This window comes from Magnolia sinica, chromosome 17, assembly GCF_029962835.1.
Source record: "Magnolia sinica isolate HGM2019 chromosome 17, MsV1, whole genome shotgun sequence".
Lineage (NCBI taxonomy): Eukaryota > Viridiplantae > Streptophyta > Magnoliopsida > Magnoliales > Magnoliaceae > Magnolia > Magnolia sinica.
This window is the reverse complement of record NC_080589.1, coordinates 67676844-67692720: the sequence shown is the minus strand read 5'-3', so window position 1 is coordinate 67692720 and position 15877 is coordinate 67676844.

Here is a 15877-nt window from a genome sequence, read left to right as displayed (position 1 = left end):
CCACGGCCTGGAGGTAGGGGGAGTAGCAAATCTGTTTCCATCAATCTCCGCTGCTTAAGTGGTGTGGTCCACTTGATCTTTTGATCTGCCTCCTTCTTGGCTCATGTCTTAAAGTGATTGTCAAAACAAATGCGTTGATTGGATTATATATATATATATATATATATATATATATAGAGAGAGAGAGAGAGAGAGAGAGAGAGAGAGAGAGATGCCCACACACAACGAGGTGGACCATTTAAATTGGTCCAACTAGTTTTGCATTAAATGACAAAAAAATCACCTTTTTATAAAAATACGTGACATTGAGTCTTACATAAGTATAATAGAAGGTACATATCATAGATCCAGTTCGTTTATCAAATAGGGCTCACCAATAAAATTTTATGTACTAAAAATTAGTAAATAATTATCATCATTAGAACCACACATATAAGTGGAATTTATATTATTGGAATAGATTTTTAGCAACTCACTTATCTTGTAAATTAATATTATATTACTGATAATAATAAAAAAAATCTTTAATATACTTACATTGGACCCAATCTAATGAACGAACTAGATGTTTTAGACACGTGAGGGATGGCTCCCATATATCACACATGTACAACTTATTTAATCATCCCCTTTATTTAGAAACAGCCATTCTCTAAGTCTCACCTCATTTAATGCACAACTCCCCTTCTTTAATTATTTTTACGGACGTGGTTTGGACTAGGGCGCGGATTGGATTGACAATTTCGGGAGCCAAATCGTTACGAAAGTGACGTTACCAAGCTTTGTGAACCCCACCATGATGCGTGTGTTGTATCCATACCGTCCAACCATTTGTAGAGATCGTTTTATGGCGTGAGAAAAAGAATGTGATAGATTTAAAGTTCAAGTGGACCCACCACAGAAAACCGTGGGATCAGTCATACTCACCGTTGAAACATTTTTATGACATGATGTATTTTTTAGATCCAACTTATTCATAAGTTAACATAGAGATAGATGAAGTGAAATATATATATATATATAGAAGCTTGATCGGAAACTTCTGTGGCCCTTAAGAAGTTTTGAACAGTGGATGTCACTGTTTCCACTGTTTTCTATGGTGGGGTCCACTTGAACTTTAGATCTATCTCATTATTTTTATTATGCCATAAAACGATCTTTCCAATTGGATGGACGGTATGGATACAACACATGCATCATGGTGGTTCCACATAGCTTGGTGACGTCACTTCAGTAGCGATTTGGCTACTGACAATGTCAGTAACTAATCCGCGCCCGCTATAGTCGCTGCCACTAGACCGGTGGCTAGTGGTCGGTGCTCTGCGCTCTGTGGGCCCCACCATGAAGTGTTTGTTTTATCCATGCCGTCCATCCATTTTTACAGATCATTTTAGATCTTGATCCCAAAAATGAGAGGAATGTAAATCTCAAGTCGACCACACCACAAGAAAACAGTAGTGATTGAATACACACCATTAAAATCCTCATAAGGCCCACTGTCCTACTTATTTGACATCCAATCTGTTGATTAGGTCATGCTGACCTAAATGAAGGGAAAAAACAAAGATCAGCTTGATCGAAGACTTTTATAGCCCCCAAGAAGTTTTTAATGGTGAACGTTCAATCAACACTATTTCCTGTGATGTGGTCCACTTGAAATTGGAATATATCTATTTTTTGGTATCATACCATAAAATGATATGTAAAAATAGATGAATAGCATGGATGAAACAAATACATTATGATGAGGCCCACGGAGCACCGACCACTCGCCATTGGCAAGTGGCAGGGTCACTAGCCAATCCGCTCTCCATCTTTACGGCGCTGGAACTTCCAAGTCCAACCCCGCATGGAGTGGATTAGGTGCAACCCTATCCAAGCATAATAGGGTGCATCCCTTACCGTGGGGCTCACTTTGATGTATGTATTATATATCCATGCAATCCAACCATATTTTCATTTCATTTTAAAATACTATTAAAAGAATGAAATAGATATAAATCTCAGGTGGACCACACCATAGGAAACAATGGTGATTAGCCATTAAAAACATTTTGTAAACCATAAAATTTTTGGATCAAGAAAATTTTATTTTTTTATTTTTTCACTTTCCCATGATCTAGGTTTTCATAACTTTATCAATATGTCAAGTGGAAAATAAACGCTAAAGTGGGCCTTAGGAAGTTTTTAATGATAAATGTTCAATATCAAATATTTCTTATCGTGGGGTAGTCCTAGAAATTTATCTCTCACTTTTTGAAATCTTGCTGTAACTGACCTGAAGATATGGACCAATGGCTTGGATATACAATACATATACTGAGGTGACCCCACGGTGAAGGATGCACCATATTGGGTGAGGACCATGCCACACCTATTTTCGTGGGGTGTTTTTTTTTTTGGGAAATGCCCTTTTTCTCGAAATGATGAGCGAGGAGGGCACTTTTCTCGGAGCCAACAGCGGGACGGGGAGGCTAACATTGATTTTTTATAAGGCCCACCGTTTGATATATATATAAGATCCCCTCCGACCATCAGATTTGTAATCTCATTCTAGTTAAAGAGTCAAAATATCAAGCTGATATTTGATTCAAGTACGTCACACAAATAGAACAGTTGATGCAAAGACGTCCACCCTTAATTTTTACAGGGCCCACATTTATCGTTATGTGAAATCCACTCCAGCCGTTAGAGGCCACACAAAAAGCAATGTGTGGTACCAAAATATCATGCTTACATGTGATTCAAATAGGCCCCGTCAAAGGAATCATTTTGAATGGTGAGATTTTTTTTTTACACTATTTTCAATTATGTGGTCTACTTGAATAATGGATGGGGCTAATATTTAGACCCATGGTCTAACATGAGGTGACACACATGATGATCAGAGAAAATTTCATGTTAACACCATAGTATGTCCCATGACTTTTGATGTCTCCTTAATAAGATCCTATTAAAAGCCACCGAGAAAAAGCCGTCTCTCTTTTCCTTTTTTTTTTATTTATTTATTTAAGTTCACACCCGTGTCAGTACACATATCTCAAAAATCAGCCGTATACTGAACTCAGGTGGGCCATACCACCTAAAAGCATACGAAGACATACCTAAAACATATAAAAGCACTTGGTGGGGCTCACCTGAAATTTAGATGCGTCTGAAACTTAGTCTTAATCCTCGTCCAAGTGGGACACACATAATGGATGGGCTGTATTTGCAAACCATCTCAGTGGGCCCAACAAATGATTATGGATTTTTTAATGGAGGGTAACCCCTCTCAACTTCTGTATGTGGTGTGGCCCACACAAGTCACGGATTGACTTGATTTTTGAAACCTAGGCCCACCATGGAATGGTGCATCTGACTGATGGGGTAAACGTTCGACAAGCATCACGGTGGGGCCCACACAGCTCGACCTCATGGGAAGTTCCCAAGAGGTCGACCGCATAGTACCTTTTCCCTATATATATACAACTGTGGACCCCACCTTTTATCCATTGGATATTCTTGAAACGATACAAACTTAGAATACGCAGTTGGACCTCCTCGTACGGACGACAAATTCCATGACGAAAATACCCCTCCTTTTGACAGAAACGGATTGGGTACGCCTACTGCCACCCGCCCATGGCGGATAGTCAGTGGTATGTGGGCCTCACCATGATGTTTGCTTTTCATCCATGCCGTCCATATATTTTTTCAGATCATTTTATGGTATGAGACCAAAAATGAGGTATATCCAAGTCTCAAGTGTACCACATTACAGGAAACAGTGTTGAATGAGCGTCAACCATTGGAAACTCAGGTGGAGCCCACTGTGATGTTTGCGAGAAATCCTCCCCATCTAAGTTCATTCATAGGGTCACAAAGACCTGGATGAAGAGGAAAAACAAATTTCAGAATGATCAAAAACTTTTGTAACCCCTGAAAGGGTTTCAATGGTAGACGTTCAATTCCCCACTGCCTTTTACAGTGTGGTCCACTTGATAGCTAGATCTATCTTATTTTTCGTCTCAAGCCTTAATATGAGCTCGCCAAATAGATGAACGGTTTGGATATAACACAAACCTCATGATTGGACCCACACATGCAACACAGTTAAAAAAAAAAAAAACCAACAGACTGCCGCGGCAGTGCCGCGGCAGTCTGGCAGATTTTTTTTTTTTACTGGGAGAACTTTTTCTCCCTTACATTTTTCTCTAATACATAATTATATAAATATGTATATATAAGTATATAAAAATATTTTTTTAATCTTTTAATTCATTTCTTTGTTCATGTATTCAACAAGCATATCTCCTAAATTAAAATGATTTTTTTTTTACACACGCACACACACCCCCACACACTCACACTAGTGGAATTTTACCACCTATGGATACTTAAACGCTTGACCGGGTGTTGAAACTCCTAAGAGTCTACCACCCGAGGGAGAGTAAGGATCCAAACTAGAATGATATGCTTAACGTACTATATATGATTTTGGGGTAGGAGAAGTTAATTTAGCGGGGCAAGCATGAAATTCAGCAGGGCAAACATGAAATTCAACGGGGCAAACATGAAAATGAGAGGGCAAGCATGAAAATTAGCGGGGCAAACATGAAAATGAGAGGGCCAAACATGAAAATGAGCGAGGCAAGCATGAAAAAGAGCAGGGCAAACATGAAGAAGAGCAGGGTAAACTAGAAAATCAGCGGGAGAAACATGAAAAGCAGCGGGGGAAACATGAAAAGTAGCGGGGCAAACTAGAAAATCAGCAGGGGAAACATGAAAAGCAGCGGGGCAAACTAGAAAAACAGCGGGGCAAACTGAAATATGAGCGGGGCAAACTAGAAAATCAGCGGGGGAAACATGAAAATCAGCGGGGCAAACATGAAAAGCAGCGGGGAAAACATGAAAAGCAGCGGGGCAAACTAGAAAATCAGCGGGGCAAACTAGAAAAACAGCGGGGCAAACTGAAATATGAGCGGGGCAAACTAGAAAATCAATGGGGGAAACATGAAAATCAGTGGGGGAAACATGAAAAGCAGCGGGGCAAACTAGAAAATCAGCAGGGGAAACATGAAAATCAGCGGGGGAAACATAAAAAGCAGCGGGGCAAACTAGAAAATCAGCGGGGGAAACATGAAACGCAGCGGGGCAAACTGAAATATGAGCGGGGCAAACTAGAAAATCAGCGGAGGAAACATGAAAAGCAGCGGGGCAAATAGATTGAGTGTGGATTGTTTGTGTAGAACGTACACTAGTGACGTTGGGTCTCATTTGTCCACGTCATTTCCAAGGACTCAAGCTAACAAGATATGTCGGATTTCTCTCTCCCAAATAGATTGCGTGCTATGCTACATGACTTTTTAAAGGGGTAGTCCTATATTTTAGCTTGGTTTTTTAAAGAAAAAAATGAAGTTCTTTATGATGAATAATCACGTATATAATTAATAAAATCATAGATACAAAAAATAAGTCCTATATTGAAATATAATAAACTAATATAATAATGAAAATATTAGCATGCATACACCCGACCAACCCAATCAACCCGTCGAGCCCTCTTGTGTTGGGCTTGGGTTGAGAATTCCCAACCCAAGATTGGGTTGGGTTAGGTCAAGGTTTAGGTATAGGAACCTTGGGTTGGGTTAGGGTTGAGCACCAACCGGAACCAACCGGCCCGACTTTCAGCCCTAATTTCATGTTTGCCCTACTCAATTTCATGTTTTACCCGCTAAATTTCTAGTTTTCCCCACTCAATTTCATGTTTGCCTCACTTAATTTCATGTTTGCCCCGTTGAATTTTCAGTTTGACCGCGAAGTGATTGAAATTGACCACGAACTGAATGAAATGGATTTTTCACCATCGACCCGATGGAATCTTGGAAAATAACTAGGTTGGTTGGCTAAATTAGCTTCTCCTACCCCAAAATCATATGTGGTACGTTAAGTAAATCATTCTAGTTTAGGAGATATGCTTGTTAAATAAATAGACAAAGAAATGAATTGAAAGATAGAAAAATATTTTTATATACTTATATATACATATTTACTTAATTATGTATTAGAGAAAAATGCAAGGGAGAAAAAGTTCATGTAAAGAAAATACATCTTCTCTCTCTCTCTCTCTGTTGGCGTTTTCCAGGTATTTTCTTTACATGAGCTTTGATTTGTTTTCATTTTCTCTTGAAATTGAGGGATTTTTCTTCACCATCTTCGATTTTCGGTTGATGAAACCCTTCTCTCTCTCTCTCTCTCTCTCTCTCTCTCTCTCTGGGGTGAATTTTCTCTCATTTTCAAGTTTGCCCCGTTGATTTTCTAGTTTGCCCCGTTCATATTTCAGTTTGCCCCACTCATATTTCAGTTTGCCCCGCTCATTTTCATGATTGCCCCGCTCATTTTCATGTTTCCCCCGCTCATTTTCTAGTTTGCTTCGCTCATTTTTATGTTTCCCCCGTACGGACGAAAAATTCCAGGACGAAAATACCCCTCCTTTTCACAGAAATAGATTCGCTACTCCGCCTGCCACCCGCCAATGGCAGATCTTCGGTGGTCTGTGGGCCCCACCATGATGTATGCTTTTCATCCATGCCGTCCATATATTTTTACGGATCATTTTATGGTATGAGACAAAAAATGAGTATATCCAAATCTTAGTGTACCACATTACTGGAAACAGTGTTGAATGAGCGTCAAACATTAGAAATCCTCCCCCGTCTAAGTTGGGGCCCACTGTGATGTTTGTGAGAAATCCTCCCTGTCTAAGTTCATTCATAGGGTCACAAAGACTTGGATGAAGAAGAAAAATAAATTTCATAATTATCCAAAACTTTTGTAACCCCTAAAAGGGTTTCAATGGTAAACGTTCAATTCCCCACTGCCTTTTAGAGTGTGGTCCACTGGATAGTTAGATCTATCTTATTTTTCGTCTCAATCCTTAATATGAGCTCGCCAAATAGATGGACAGTTTGGATATAACACAGACCTCATGATGGGACCCATAAAAGCACAAAAAAAAACATATAGGCAGCCACGGCAGTGCCGCCGAACCGGCGGCAGTGCCGTAGAAGTCTGGCAAATTTTTTTTTTTTGGGGAGAACTTTTTCTCCTTTACATTTTTCTCTAATACATAATTATGTAAATATGTATATATAAGTATATAAAAATATTTTTCTATCTTTTAATTCATTTCTTTATCTATGTATTTAACAAGCATATCTCCTAAATTAGAATGATTTTTTTTTTTTACACACACACACACACCCCCACACACTCACACTAGTGGAATTTCACCACCTATGGATACTCAAATGCTTGACCGGGTGTTGAAACTCGTAAGAGTCTACCACTCGAGCAAGAGTAAGGATCCAAACTAGAATGATTTACTTAACGTACCACATATGATTTTGGGGTAGGAGAAGCTAATTTATCCAACCAACCTAGTTATTTTCTAAGATTTCCTCGGGTCGATGGTTGAAAATCTAGCGGGGCAAAGTAGAAAAACAGCGGGGCAAATAAGAAAAACAGCGGGGCAAACTGAAATATGAGCGGGGCAAAGTAGAAAAACAGCGGGGCAAACTAAAATATGAGCGGGGCAAACAAGAAAAACAGCGGGGTAAACTGAAATATGAGTGGGGCAAACTAGAAAAACAGCGGGGCAAACTAAAATAGGCCTACACTCATGCTCTATATAGCCCACTATGTAGTATGTGTGAAACCACCTCCCTCTATCAGGTCAAAACACTTATTTTCACCATTAGCTATAGGGTCCCACTGACCCTAATTCACTAGCTTCTTTTTCTTTTTCTTTTTTCGTTATAATTCCTACGGCATTTTGTGGGTCCCATTATAAGGTACATGTTATATCCAAACCGTCCATCTATTTGACGAGCTCGTATTAAGGCTTGAGACGAAAAATAAGACAGATCTAGCTATCACCTAGATCCATAGCTCAACTGGCAGACTGAGTGGAAATACCTCGTTTCAACGCTTGAGGTCTTGGTATCGATCCTAAGAGCGGGGCAAGCATGAAAAAGAGCGGGGCAAACATGAAAATGAGCAAGGTAAGCAAGAAATATGAGTGGGGCAAGCTAGAAAAACAGAAGGGCAAACTGAAGTATGAGCGGGGCAAACCAGAAAAACAGTGGGGTAAACTAGAAAAGTAACGGGGGAAACATGAAAAACAGCGGGGGAAACATGAAAAACAGCGGGGGAAACATGAAAAATAGCAGGAAAAATATGAAAAACAGTGGGGAAAACATGAAAAACAACGGGGGAAATATGAAAAACAGCGGAGCTCATGTTTTCAATTCCTAATAAAAACAAATCCTAGAAACTAGCACTATCAATAATAATAGTCCAACTCTATCATCTCTTTTCAAAATAATAACATCATTCGCAATAAATTCTTTTCCTAAAACCTAGGACCACAACTACCTACTTTATTACTAATTAAGTTCTCAAAAAATTAAATTCTAAGCCTTATTTTTATGACTTGCCTAAGGCCCCCAAAAATGTTGAGCTGCACTTGTTTAGACTTGCACCACTTTCGTGCACATACTCTAAAATGAGTTGGTAAAATGGACTGCCACCTAGCATGGATAAAACACATTTATCATGATGGGCCCATAGAGTTTTTCATGTTTCCCCCGTTGTTTTTCATGTTTCCCTTACTGTTTTTCTAGTTTCCCTCGCTGTTTTTCATATTTCTCCCGTTGTTTTTCTTATTTTTCATGTTTTTCATATTTTTTCCACTGTTTTTCATGTTTTTCCCACTGTTTTTCTTATTTTTCCCGCTGTTTTTTTATGTTTCCCCCGCTGTTTTTCTAGTTTGGCCCGCTGTTTTTCATGTTTCTCCCGCTGGTTTTCATGTTTCCCCTGCTGTTTTTCTAGTTTGCCCCGCTATTTTTCTAGTTTGCCCTGTTATTTTTCTAGTTTCCCTCGCTGTTTTCATGTTTCCCCTGCTGTTTTTCATGTTTGCCCCGCTGTTTTTCTAGTTTGCCCCGCTGTTTTTCATGTTTCTCCCGTTGTTTTTCTAGTTTGCCCCGCTATTTTTCTAGTTTTCCCTGCTATTTTTCATGTTTCCCCTGCTGTTTTTCATGTTTTTCCTACTGTTTTTCATGTTTCCCCCGCTACTTTTCTAGTTTGTCCCACTGTTTTTTTAGTTTGCCCCACTCATACTTCAGTTTGCCATGCTGTTTTTCTAGCTTGCCCCACTCATATTTCAGTTTGCCCCGCCTTTTTTTTAGTTTGCCCCGCTGTTTTTCACGGAAATACCCCTCCTTTTCACGGAAACGGATTGGGTACTCTTGCCACCCACCAATGGCGGATCGTCGCTGGTCTGTGAGCCCCATCATGATGTATGATTTTCATCCATGCCATCCATATATTTTTCCAGATCATTTTATGGTATGATACCAAAAATGAGGTATATCCAAATCTCAACTATACCACATTACAGGAAACAGTGTTGAATGAGCGTCAACCAATAGAAACTCAGGTGGGGCCAACTGTGATGTTTGTGAGAAATCCGATAAAACTTAGGTTAGGCTTGGGTTGAGGTCGGAGAATGTAGGACATCTATTTGGTAGTAAGGCTGAAAGTTGGGAGGGTTCAACCTGACTAACTTGTGACCGACCCCACATTGGGTTGGGCATGGGCAGGATGTAACGGGTTTTGTTTTGAGCTTGGGCTATACAAACACCAATCTGATAAAACTTGGGTTCGGCTTAGGTTGAGGTCTCAGGTTATCCGACCTAACCCGAACTCGATCAATATATTAGTTACTTATAAATTATAATTGAGTGTGGATTGTTTGTGTAGAAGGTACACTAGTGATGTCGGGTCTCATTTGTCCACATCTTTTCCAAGGGATCACACCACGGGAAACAATGGGCATAATGATTTCCACCGTTGAAACCATAATGGGCCCAATAGTGATGTTTGTTTGTTATCAAACCTATTCATAAGATCATACAGACATGGATTAATAGAAAAAACAATTATAAGCTTGATCCAAAACTTCTATAGCCCCTAAGAAATGATCAACAATAGAAGTTCAATTAAAAATTTCATTTGGTGTGGTCCATTTAAACATTGAATAAGTTTAGATTTATCGGCTTAAGCAATGAAAATATCTGTTAAGTTCGCCCCGCTGATTGTCTAGTTTGCCCCGTTGAATTTCATGTTTGCCCTGCTTAATTTCATGTTTGCCCCGCTGATTTCCTAGTTTGCCTCGCTGATTTTGTAGTTTATCCCGCTGATTTTCTAGTTTGCCCCGCTGATTTTCTAGTTTGCCCTGCTGATTTTCTAGTTTACCTCGTTGATTTCATAGTTTGCCCCGCTGATTTTCTAGTTTGCCCCGCTGATTTTCATGTTTGCCTCGCTGATTTTCTAGTTTGCCCCGCTGATTTTCTAGTTTGCCTCGCTGATTTCATAGTTTGCCCTGCTGATTTTCTAGTTTGCCCCGCTGATTTTCATGTTTGCCTCGCTGATTTTCTAGTTTGTCCCGCTGATTTTCTAGTTTGCCCCGCTGATTTCATAGTTTGCCCCGCTGATTTTCTAGTTTGCCCCGCTGATTTTCTAATTTCCCTCACTGATTTTCTAGTTTGCCCCGCTGATTTTATAGTTTCCTCCGCTCAATTTCATGTTTGCCCCTCTGAATTTCTAGTTTGCCCCCCTCAATTTCATGTACGACTGAAAGTTGGGCGGGTTCAACTCGACCGACCTGTGACCGACCCGACATTAGGTTAGGCTCGGGCAGGATATATCAGGTCCGATCTCAAGCTTGGGCTATACAAACACCAACCCGATAAAACTTAGGTTGGGTTTGGGTTGAGGTCTCAGGTTGCCTGACCCAACCCGAACCCAATCAATATATTAGTTATAAATTATAATTGAGTGTGGATTGTATGTGTAGAAGGTACACTAGTGATGTCGGGTCTCATTTGTCCACGTCATTTCCAAGGACTTAAGCTAATAAGATATATCGGATTTCTCTCTCCCAAATAGACATGTATACACTCGACCAACCTAATCAACCCGTCGAGCTCTCTTGGGTTGGGCTTGGGTTGAGAATTCTCAACCCAAGATTGGGTTGGGTTAGGTCAAGGTTTAGGTATAGGAACCTTGGGTTGGGTTAGGGTTGAGCACCAACCCGAACCAACCGACCCGATTTTCAGCCTTAATTTCATGTTTGCCCTACTCAATTTCATGTTTTACCCGCTAAATTTTTAGTTTTCCCCACTCAATTTCATGTTTGCTTCGCTTAATTTCATGTTTGCCCCGCTGAATTTCCAGTTTGACCGCGAAGTGATTGAAATTGACCGCGAACTGAATGAAATGGATTTTCGACCATCGACCCGATGGAATCTTGGAAAATAACTAGGTTGGTTGGCTTAATTAGCTTCTCCTACCCGTTTTTCTATCTAATTTTAGCGGTTTAGCCCCAAATTAAAGCATATCAAAAGATCAAGTGGATCACACTACGGGAAACAATGGGCATAATGATTTCCACCGTTGAAACCATAATAGGCCCAACAGTGATATTTGTTTGTTATCAAACCTATTCATAAGATCATACAGACATGGATTAATAGAAAAAATAATTATAAGCTTGATCCAAAACTTCTGTAGCCCCTAAGAAATGATCAACAATAGAAGTTCAATTCAAAATTTCATTTGGTGTGGTCCATTTGAACATTGGATAAGTTTAGATTTATCAGCTCAAGACATGAAAATATCTGTTAAGTTCTCCCAGCTGATTATCTAGTTTGCCCCGTTGAATTTCATATTTGCCCTGCTCAATTTCATGTTTGCCCCGCTGATTTTCTAGTTTGCCCCGCTGATTTTCTAGTTTCCCCCATTGATTTTCTAGTTTGTCCCGCTGATTTTCTAGTTTGCCTCGCTGATTTCATAGTTTGCCCCGATGATTTTCTAGTTTGCCCCGCTGATTTTCATGTTTGCCTCGCTGATTTTCTAGTTCGCCCCGCTGATTTCATAGTTTGTCTTGCTGATTTTTTAGTTTGCCCCGCTGATTTTCTAATTTGCCTTGCTGATTTTCTAGTTTGCCCCACTGATTTTATAGTTTCCTCTGCTCAATTTCATGTTTGCCCCTCTGAATTTCTAATTTGCCCCCCTTAATTTCATGTACAACTGAAAATTGGGCGAGTACAACCCAACCGACCTGTGACCGACCCGACATTGGGTTAGGTTCAGGCAGGATATATCAAGTCTGATCTCAAGCTTGAGCTATACAAACACCAACCCGATAAAACTTAGGTTGGGTTTGGGTTAAGGTCTTAGGTTGCCTGACCCAACCCGAACCCAATCAATATATTAGTTACTTATAAATTATAATTGAGTGTGGATTGTATGTGTTGAAGGTACACTAGTAATGTCGGGTCCCATTTGTCCACGTCATTTCCAAGGACTTAAGCTAACAAGATATGTCGGATTTCTCTCTCCTAAATAGACATGTATACACTCAACCAACCTAATCAACCCGTCGAGCCCTCTTGGGTTGAGCTTGGGTTGAGAATTCCCAACCCAAGATTGGGTTGGGTTAGGTCAGAGTTTAGGTATAGGAACCTTAGGTTGGGTTAGGGTTGAGCCCCAACCCGAACCAACCGGCCCGACTTTCAGCCCTAATTTCATATTTGCCCTGCTCAATTTCATGTTTTACCTATTAAATTTTCAGTTTTCCCCACTCAATTTCATGTTTTCTTCGCTCAATTTCATGTTTGCCTCGCTGAATTTCCAATTTGACCGCAAAGTGATTGAAATTGACCACGAACTGAATGAAATGGATTTTCGACCATCGAATCGATGGAATCTTGGAAAATAAATAGGTTGGTTGGCTTAATTAGCTTCTCTTACCCTAAAATCATATGTGGTACGTTAAGTAAATCATTCTAGTTTAGGAGATATGCTTGTTAAATAAATAGACAAAGAAATGAATTGAAAGATAAAAAAATATTTTTATATACTTATATATACATATTTACTTAATTATGTAGTAGAGAAAAATGTAAGGGAGAAAAAGTTCTCCATGTAAAAATAAAAAAAAAATAAAAAAAAAATAAAAAAGAAGTTCGGACGGCCGCGGCTACCGTGCCGCCGAACCTGCCGCCAAACCGGCGGTAGTGCCGCAGCCCTCCGTGGCTTTTTTTTTTTTTTTTTTGCCATTTTACTTTTGTAGGTCCCACCATGAGGTCTGTGTTATATCCAAACCGTCCATCTATTTGGCGAGCATATATTAAAGCTTGAGACGAAAAATAAGATAGATCTAACTATCAAGTGGACCACACTGTAAAAGGCAGTGGGGAATTGAACGTCTACCATTGAAACCCTTTTAGGGGTTACAGAATTTTGGATCATTATGAAATTTGTTTTGCCTCTTCATCCAGGCCTTTGTCACCTTATAAATAGGTTGGATGGAAAATAAATGTCATGGTGGGCCCTACAAAATTTTTAACGGTGAAAATCAATTTCCCTGCTGCTGTTTGTGGTGTGGTCCAGTTGATCTTTGGATATGATTTTTTTTTTTTTTGGGATAATGCTCCGAAATGATCTCGAAATATGGATGAACGTTGTGGATATAATAAATACATAGCTGTGGGGCCATGTAACTTTGATCTCTTTTGAGCCGTTCGTACAACTCTCGGTTTGAGGAGCGTCAGCGCTGTCTTCGAAAGGAAGGTGGGGGTATTTTCGTCCTGAAATTCCGACTCCGTACGAGTAGGACCAGGTGCGTATTCTAAGTCTGTATTGCTTCCAAAAAACCACTGGATAAAAGGTGGGGTCCACAGTCGTAAATTTCTCTATATATATATATATCAGGGTTCCACAGAGGAGGGCTAGGATGTTTGGAAGCGGATTGCCTAGTGAGTAACTCAGTACCTAAGTGGACCGAGTAAACTCTGACGTCATTCATATATTTTATCTAAAAATTAAGCATATCCAAATCTAAAGTGGACCACACCACCAGACACGGTGTGAATTCAACTTCTACCATTGAAAAGTTATTTGGAGCCTAAGAAGCTTTAGATCAAGCTGATATTTGTGTTTTCCCCTCCTTCATGTCTGTGTAATTTAATGAACAGGTTGGATAACAAATAAACATCACTGGGGACCTTAGAAAAGGCTTCAATAGTGGAAATCAATACTTCCACCGTTACACACGGTTTCTTGTAATATGGTACACTTAATCTTTGGGCTCAACCGTTAAAATGATCTGAAAAAATGGATGGACGGCGTGGATAAACCGGAAGCGGATTGGCTGGTGTACCAAACACCAGCTATATAGCTGGTGTAGGTACGTGTCGTGCGAAGACGATCGCTGACGCTCCTCGAGCTCCGAGTCGTACGAACGGTTCAAAGGAGATCAAAGTTGCATGGCCCTACAGTGATGTATTTATTATATCCACACTGTTCATCTACTTTTCGAGATCATTTTAGAGCATTATACAAAAAAACGAATTATATCCAAAGATCAACTGGACCACACCACAAATAGCAGCAGAGAAAATGATTTTCACCGTTAAAAAATTAGTAGGGCCCACCATAACGTTTATTTTCCATCCAATCTGTTCATAATTTCACAAAAACCTGGATGAAGAGGAAAAACAAATTTCATATTGATCCAACACTTCGGTGACCCCCAAAAGGGTTTCAATGGTAGACGTTCAATCCCCACTTCTTTTTGCAGTGTGGTCCACTTGATAGTTATATCTATCTTATTTTTCGTCTCAAGCCTTACGACTAGCTGGCCAAATGGATGGACGGTTTGGATATAACACATACCTCATGATGGGACTCACAAAACTTGCTGACGTCAGTACACCAGCTACATATAGCTGATGTGTGGTACACCGTCCAATCCGCTTCGTGGATAAACCACATCACGGTGGGCCCAAAAGACTTTACTCATTACGATAATAGCCTACTGAGTAACTCGGTGGTACTCAGTACGCAGTCCGATTTAAGTAAGTTTTCAATGATACGAGTTCAATCCCCGACTACTTCAGGTGGTGTGTTCGACTCGAGCTTGCAATATACCTCCCTGCCTCTTACCATTGTACTTTTTAGCCAGGACTATGTTGGCTATCCGGTCCTAATATCAGACCTCCTCTATGAACCCAAATTTGAGGAGCTTTTCCGCTTCTTTCCCTATTATGTGGCATATCGCTCCGGGCCAAGCGGTCTATGCTTCTGTCGAATCGGTCGGTGGTCGGGATCGACGTTTAGCCGGTGGCAAATGACCTTCGAAGCGATGTCAGGCATATCTTGATGGGACCATGCGAAGACATCAGCGTACCGCTGAAGAAAGTTCACAATCTCATCCCGCAGTGGAGGTGCTAGAGACGACCGATTTGTACTATTCGGGTAGGATCAGAGTTGTCGAGCGGGACGGGAACGAGATCCTTCATGGGACATTCCCTGTCATTTGAATCTTCTTGAGGGTCCAAAGAGTCGATGTTCATCGTTTGATGCTGAGCTCTTAATGCCATCGTGTAGCATTGTCGAGCTTCATGTTGGTATCCTTTGACCAATCTGGCACCATGCTCGATCAGAAACTTCATCACCAGGTGATTAGTTGAAACTACCGCTCACAAAGCATTGAGAGAAGGTCGGCCAAGAATCGTGTTGTAGACGGATGAGAAATCCACCACTAAGAAGTCGATCATTGTAGCTACTTGATTCTGCCCATCCTCAACGGTGAGCGGGAGTTGTATCGACCCTTTCGATATGACTTTGCTTCCTGAGAGTCCGAGCAAGGGAGTCTTAACGGCTCGAAGTCGAGACCGCCCAACTCCGATATTGTCAAATGCACTGGCGAAGAGGATGTTGGCCGAGCTTCTCATGTCCACGAGGATCCGATATACCTTGCGGTTAG